Raw genomic sequence first — 8,519 nt, 5'->3', positions numbered from 1 at the left:
GCAGCAGGGGGAGGGGAGAGAGGAGGGGGGCCTGCATCGGTTTCTCTTGCGGGAGCTAGCAGGAACCATCTGTTAATTACTAACAGATGGTTTTGAAAGCTCTCTCCCGCAAGGCAATCGCCAAACGTGCACGCGTTGCCATTAAAAGCAATGCAACACGTGCACGTTTTTGCCTGCAGAAGTGAAGACATGGCTAAAGGTCTTTTTCCTATGCAGTGCATGCGTGCTGCGTAGGCAAGACCTAAAAACTGGGAAGTTTTGTAGCAATCTTCTCAGCATATTAAACCCACACTGATGCCAGTGTGGGATTTAATATAAAATGCACTCAGAGGTCATCTTAGAGATGCCCCCTGAAAACCGACCAGCCCTGGTGTGGTTCCTGAATGGCTGCCCGCCATTGCCACCACCAGACAGGTTTCTGGAGCCCTGGGTAGAGGGCCTCCGCTCTCCGGGTCCAGAAATAAAGCCTATCCTAGGTAGAGGTGTCATGCCTCCTCCCCCAGGATGGGCTACGTTCACGAAAGGGGAAGCTTCAAAGGCCTGCCGCGTTTGGACGCTCTCCCCGCCTTTTGTTGCCCCCAGCAACTGGCTCCCACCGGTTCTGACCTCACTTGGAGGGGAGTTTTGGGGGGAAATCCAAGTTGGGAAGAGAGGTGTGCCCACCGTTGCCAACCCCACCCCACAGGTTAGGGAAGCGAGGTGAAGCACACATCTCAGTCCCCTCTATCTTGAAGATGAGGAGACTCAGACAATTAGGAAGAGGCTCATGCCCCCCTCCCACTGGAGGGTTGCATAATAGGGGGCGTACCCACCCCAAGGAAAGGACCCTTTGGTCCCAACCTACACACACCTTTTTAACAGCCCTAAATTTAGTATTTAGGGCCAACCCCAAGCCTTGCCTTTTCAGATTCGAGGAAGAAGGACCGAAGAGCTGTGCTGACCCAGGAAGAAACCGAGGACACCAACTGACTTGGCCCCAGCCCTACCCACCTGTCCCAACCACCACCAGCCTACAGTGAAGAAACCGGCGTGTCCCACAGCAGAAGACCCCCAGATCCCGGAGGTCCTGCCCTGCACTCAACTAACAGACCCTGTCTCCCGTGAGCACCGGATTTGCTCAAACCAAAGACTAACTGTCAGAGTCTGGACTCCGCGATTCTGTACCACTTTGCACCTGGTCCCTACGGCCCAGGATCCACTTGGTGATCCTAAGTCGGGATCCGGTGATCCCTGACCTCCCACAAGCTTCGAAACGAAACCTGCAGCCTTTACTTGAAAGGTTCCCCATATTGCGACCGAAGGCGGTAAGACAACTGCACCCTTGACCGAAACGTTCCAGGAAGTCCGACCGCGTCTGTCCGACTGATTCCGACCATGACCAATCGCAGCCTAAGGAAACTGACGCCTAAGACACCTCAGCCCTCTATGCCTTCCCGGCCTTGGGTGGCCCAACCGATGGTGTCCAAGCACAAACCAGCCTACGCCCGCACCCCTTAATGAGATGCAATACTGTTACAATTTAATGTCTTTCACACACGCCTGTGCTTCACTGTGACCTGTGACATGGAATACAGGTATGTGCACAGTAGGACAGTCAGTGACCCTGGAACAAGGAATGCATTTGGACAGGGAGTAGACCATTGTCAGGACAGGAGCACACTAACAATGTGACACAGAGAATACACTAACACCGAGGAAGGGAGGCCCTCTCGGAGATCACGATCCGAGGGCAGGAAAACACGTACACTGCCATTCACTGAACACAGTGGGACAGTGAATAATCAGACACCAGGAAGGGGCACATACAGTGGGTGACGCTGGCACCGTAACTGTGAGAAACTTACACAGGGGCAGACACACGCTGATACTGGGGCAGGGAATAAATTACCACTCACACACTTGAACATGCACTCACTCATACAAACATACATACACACAAAGACACATACAAAGACCTACACGCAGACATACACGTGCACCCCTGGCATACAGACATACACATACACATTTGGAGGCGGAGAAACACAAAACGCACCTGGTGCTTCATCTGACCTGCAGGGCAGGCCCGTTTTTTCAGACTCCTCCTTCTTCTAACTTCTAATAAAAGCACAACAGAGGCAGTCCCACGAGCTTTCACCGAATCAGAAGCCGGAATAGAGTAGGAGGGTGGGAACAAGGTACACCTTATTTCTCTATTCTGACTTCTGATGGGGGCGCTTGATTGGCAAGCCCTGAAGCTCCGTTAATGCAGCTCCAGCGATCTGGCTTTTGTGTCCGCTTAGCGATGCAGTGGAAAGTTTTCGATTCCCAACTGGAACCAGCACTCGTGAGATGGGTTGAGAGCCCTGTCCTACATGCTCGGGTATGCCAAGGTGTGAAAAGACAAACATGACTGACCAAGACACCGTTCTCCTCACTCTGGCTGCCAGAAATGACAGTAGACCTTTCTTGACATGGTCACAATTTAAATACTTTTAAGATAATGTATAATTTGATTAGGAAAGGGACCGATTCCCTATGTGCGGTGTACTCATTTGGTACTGTTCCTTCATCATAAATCACAACAGGAATCTGGTATAAGAGGTGAATTTACATCCCCAGTGTGTCTTTTCTTTCTATCGCAGTCCAAGATAAGATGGTGGAAAAGAGTAATGATGCTTTGTGTGTGAGTGCTCATAGTTTAACAGTTCTGATCATTGTTAAAGACTTTTGTTGTAGTGTAGAAATGTTATATGTTGCTTTTGGGATGCAAAGTCCTTAATTGTTCAGAACCGTAAAATATAATAAATGGGGTAAAAAGTTTGAAACTACCACGCACTACTGTAACATGCATGTAAAGAACTTTGACCCCTCTTCATGAGGCTCACTGTATATAAATGTTGGCATTTATATGCAGTGTTACTTATGCCTCTGATAGGGACTTCTTTTTAGGGTAATTTATACTAGCAAGTCGGTTCAAAAATAGGTGCAGATGTTTTTTTTTGTCCCCATTAAGAACAAAGTGCAATCTGCACGTCAACTTTTAACCACCAACTGACGATTAATGGTAGTTCCCCGAGCAAAACAATAATATAGCGTGGTAACACATACAAAAGTAAAAGTTCCCACAATTGTACATTTTTTCCCTCAGATTTTCTTACTAATTGTCAATGGGTTAAGCCTACTAGTTAGCACATGCACTCTCTGTAAGGAATAACATGGCTTACCATTAACATAGGGGTTTGGAACCCGTCCATGCTTTACCACTAGTTGTCTTTCCTTGTCACTTATATTTGCTTGCTAATTCATATACCAACTTCTCAACTTTGTTTGTCCCCCCAATGGAGTATTGCCCCTTTCCTGGGTGTGCCTGCGCCCGAATGCATGGTATCTGTGCTCGATGTTGGGGAACTATTTTCTTTTCTTTTTAAGCACTCCGATTGCATGTGTTTTTGAGCCATCTCCCCTGTGTTCTCTCCCCTTCATACTGCTGCCTGTCTGTGTTTCTCCATGCTCCTTCCCTGTTGAGCTCACCCAAGTGCTTCTCCATCTTTTATCCACCTTCCGCCTGTGTTTTTGTGAACCCACCTATCCTTATTCAGTCTTGCCCACCAGGTCACAAATAAATGCTTTTGTAAGTTTTGTCATAAGTTACCAGTATGACTTGTATCGGTAACTAAAAAACAAGCATTGGCAAAGCCAACAGGACTCGCCTTTGCCAGAGGGGTTATTTTTCTTTTCTCTTCTACCGTAGTTACGTGGACAATAGGTGTGTATTGTTTGTGGTAATTCAATAGTTTTTAATGTGTTGCTGATGATATGCGAGATCTATTGGCGATGCCAATGTTTTGTAGATATGTTGCACCGTAGCGTGGGTTGGTGTACAACATACCTAACAGTAAAAAAAAATAGCGCTATGTGATGGCCAGCGCCGACCACATCAAAGCGCATTTTTTTATGTTTACTCGAAGCCATGTTGCTTAGCATCCCAAGCTGCTGTGCAACGTCTAGAAAACAGTGATAAAGCCATTCGATCTGTATAGTCGAAACTTATTGGCTTTGCCCATGCTTGTCATTTTATTGTTTTGTTTATAAAATATTTCGCCCATAGCGCTTTCTCAGGTAAAACTTAATGAAAGCGACCTTGTGTAATGTAAATTTTAAAAGACCGCATGTGTGCAATCTCCATGTGAAGTGCCCGTCATACAGCAATTTGACACATCCCAGTGTCCAAACTTTCAATGTCTTCCTAAATTCCATCTGAAAGAATTGCAAGAGTAGGTCAGGCTGAGCAGGGTCTGTGCCAGGTGTGTGAAGAGTAGGCCAGGCAGGTCCTGTGCAAGGTGAGCGAGGGCAGGGTCTGTGCCAGATCAGCGAGGTGTGATAAAAGTAGGGTAGTCAGAGCACAGTCTGTGCCAGGTGTGTCACTACTAGGGTAATCCGAGCAGGGTCTGTGGCAGGCGAACGAGGACAGGCAGCACAGGGTCTGTGCTGGGGCAATGCGGATAGGCTGAGCAGTCTCTGTGGCAGGACTATGGACTGGAGTAGATGGCTCATTGTGCGAGGGCAAATCCCAAGCCAAGGTCGTCAGGGGGCATGGGAGGCTAGGTAGGCCCTTTGTGTAGGGACAAGCTAGGTGGGGCCATAGCTTGTGGACTATTTTCTGTTTCTATGTCCACCTGTCTCATTTTTAATAACCTTTTCTTCATACCCACCATACGCAAACCGAAATGTACAGCATATTCCCCTGTATATAAGCATTTATTTGTACTGAAGATATGAGAATAATTGTTTAAAAATAAATACATTTTTAAGTACAACACTTCAAAACCAAAGTTTATTAAATGCATCTTATATCTACTTATTATTACTTCCTTTATGCATCTATATACCTTCCATGTACTTGGATCTATATATTTATAACTTTCCTACAAAAAAAATATGATATGCACTACCCTATTTCTCACCCTATACATCTAGCAAAATATTTAATCTACATATACTTCCTTCCTTTATGCATCTATAAACTTTCCATGTACTTATGGATCTATATATTTATGCCTTACTTCTAATTCAGCATATCCAATGCACTGCCCTATTTTCATCCTATACCCTCTCAATATATCTTCTACCTCAACTCTCTGACTCATCTCAAACCTCTCTGTACTACTCTTTCCAATGCACTAGCCTATTTCTCACCTTATCCAGTATTATGGGTGTCTTTCATAGATTCACATGCCTGAATCATTCCCCGTCGTCGAGACGGGAGTCTCCGGTACATAGAAAAGTAATGTCCTATAGACATATATAGAGAGAAGTAGGCCTAAGGGCCTCCCCTTAGTAGCCTATCTGTGTCCTTTTGTAAAAAGGACCAAACTCTAGAAGAGAGCCAATCAGCTATCACCTCCCTCTAGAACCTTCCCGTCAGGAGCCTCAGTCTCTCAGATTTTCTACCGCACGTTATGCTAAGGGAGTCTCCACCTGAGTTCTCCTCAGGTTTCCTTTTTCCTAGCTTATTACTTCACAAATTTGGATTTCTTCACTTCAACTTTGACTATGGCTGATCCTCAGAAGAAGGGTCTCTTCAGGGCGTGTACTTCTTGTGGAAAAAAGAGGTTACATGTGGAAGACCAGCATAAGACATGTTTATATTGTCTGTATCCGGACCATTCAGCAAAAGACTGCAAAATTTGTAGAACCTTTTCTACAAAGACGCTAAAAGACAGAGAAGGACGTCTTTTACTCTGGCTTAACAGACTCAAGACCAGGGACAATCTGGAATCTTCAGAGGAAGATGAGTATTCGTCAGTTTCTTCAAAATTGTCTTTAAAAAGGCTAAGGGTGGCTTCCACTAGCCCTACAGACGCTCCTCCAAAGAAGGCTGTCAAAAAGCCTTCAGAGACCAAGTCATCTGCGTCTGACAAGGAGGCTCACTCCTTCAAAAAGCCTGCGTCGTCGACGACCTCGTCGACGCCCTCATTGGCGCAAAAGAAAGCTGTGTCTCCTGTCTACGTTTCCACGTCGACGACGACAGTCTTAACGACGACAGCATAGTCGACGTTTTCTTCATCGACGACGACTACACCTTCATCGTCGGCGGGTAAGCCTTTGTTGTCGATTATTCTCATAAAGAAGTTGTCGACGGCATCAGCGCCGGCACCCGTGTTGACGACGAAACCAGCGCCGTCGACGAGGTCATCATCATCGACAAGTGTACCGTCGACGAAGGATTTGACGACGAAGAAGGCACTGTCGACAGTGGCATCGTCGACGAAGGCATCGTTGACGAAGGCACCGCCGATAGAGCTACTGTCGTCGGCCACACCGTCGACGAAGACATCGTCGACGCCTCAATGGAAACAATCGCCGACGGTTCCGCCGTCGACGAGGCAAGCAACAGACGATGGGTCATCCAGGATCCTGCTGTCGACGAGCTCTGCCACGATAAAGAGCTCAAAAAAGGCGATTACGCCAGAGTTAACGTCCCCAAGTAGGGTGCAAGGATTGCCACCAACTTGTCTCCTACAGGATGAGGAGTCGGATGAGGAGGAAAGCACACCGGCTACTAGTCCAACCTATCTTGTGGTCAAATGCCAAAGCACGGATGAGGATGTTGATAATGTTGACATTACACAGGAACATGATGTTCAGCCACAGGTTCAGACGCAAATTACGCCCATGGTATGTCTACCAGCGTCTATAGTGTCTGATTTGCGATTTTTGATACAGGATTACAAACAGCGATTCCTCAGCTCCGGCAGCTAGACAGCCTCCTCCAGCAACGGGGACGGCTCCGTCTCCACGGTCCAGACCACCGCCATTGGTACTCCATCAGGAAAGGGAACAGATACAAGATCCTCCATCATCGGACGATGAGGAAGGACAACAGGAGGAGGGGGGGATCCAAGATGACCCTTCCAATCATGATGACTGGGATGATTGCATCATTTCTTCTCCTGCATCTCCGGAGCCCGCTACCTCAGGTTCACCTCCAGCGGACATCGGAGGGTTCCACAATCTGATGGAGAGAGCAGCCAAAAGGTTCCACATGACGATGGAGTCTCAAGAAACTGACTGCTTCCTTTACGATTTTAAGGAGCCACTTCGGAGAACAACCAGATCAATTTCCATAATTGACTATATATGGAAGGAGGGCCTGCAGTTGATGCAGACTCCAGCCTCAGTTTCAGCACTGGTTCCACGGCTGGACAAGAAATACAAGGCCCCAACATCAGCACCAGCCTGCCTTACAGGGCATCCCAAGCCAGACTCTGTGGTTACACAGGCAGCGCAGAAAAATTCCAGGAATCCTTCCTCTCCGCTAACAGCTCCACCAAATAAGGAGGGCAGGAAACTGGACAATATCGGAAAGCATTTTTCCACCACCTCGGCAATGACAGTTAAAGCGGCAAATTCCATTACGCTGCTAAGAAGGTATAATAGGCAATTGTGGGCCGACATTGCTCCGTATTTATCTCAGCTGCCAGACGCCACGAAGGAGGAAGTTCAATCCCTACTCCTAGAGGGTCAATCTTCGGCCTCTGAATTGATCGACTGTGCTCTGGATGTGGCAATGACGGGATTCAGACAGCTAGCAGGGGCAGCTGTCCTGCGAAGGCAAGGGTGGCTCAAATCTACCTCATTTCGACAGGAGGTACAATCTAAAATCCTGGACATGCCATACGATGGACAACACCTGTTTGGAGCCAAGATCGATGAAGCGCTTCAAACAATAAAAAAGGACACGGACACAGCGAGAGCACTCGGCACGCTACAATTTAGGAACCAGTCCTTTCGAGGGAACAGAGGCAGAGGACAAACCTCTTACAGAGGCAATTATCAAAATAGATTCTCGTATTATTACAGCCAAGGCAAGTCACAATACCAACCTCGACAACAACAGCAGGGCAGACAGTCCTCCTTTTGAAAGTCCAACTTTAGGGGAAAGAACCAACGGAAGGCCACTGGCGGACGCCAATGACCTATTCCTACAGCCAGTCCATCCCTCATCTCCTTCTTTGAAAATTGGAGGAAAATTGGCCCAATTCCTCAGCAATTGGAGGAGAATAACAATGAACCAATGGGTTCTCCAGTTAATACAATTCGGACATTCTATAGAATTCGAAAATATCCCTCCTACAACCCCTCCTCGCCCAATGCTCCACAAAAACCTGCGATTGCTTCTTCAAGAAATCTCAATTATGCTACAAAAAGGAGCAATAGAGCGAGTACCAACAGCTCACAAGGGGAGAGGATTTTACTCCTGCTTCTTCCTCATTCAAAAGAAGGAAAAGAAATGGAGGCCCATTCTAGACCTCAGGGCACTCAATGCATTCTTAAAAAAACAATCGTTCCGCATGGTCACGATTCAGGAGATCTTGGGTCTCTTAGAGGAGGGAGATTACATGACGTCCTTAGATCTGCAGGACGCATACTTTCACGTCCCAGTCCACAAAAATCACAGGACATCTCTAAGATTTGCAGTGGCGGGGCGGCACTATCAGTTCTATGTCCTCCCTTTTGGCCTCAAGTCTGCGCCC

The sequence above is a fragment of the Lissotriton helveticus genome, chromosome 5_1, assembly GCF_964261635.1.
Source record: "Lissotriton helveticus chromosome 5_1, aLisHel1.1, whole genome shotgun sequence".
Classification (NCBI taxonomy): Eukaryota; Metazoa; Chordata; class Amphibia; order Caudata; family Salamandridae; genus Lissotriton; species Lissotriton helveticus.
Note: the sequence above shows the minus strand (reverse complement) of the source record.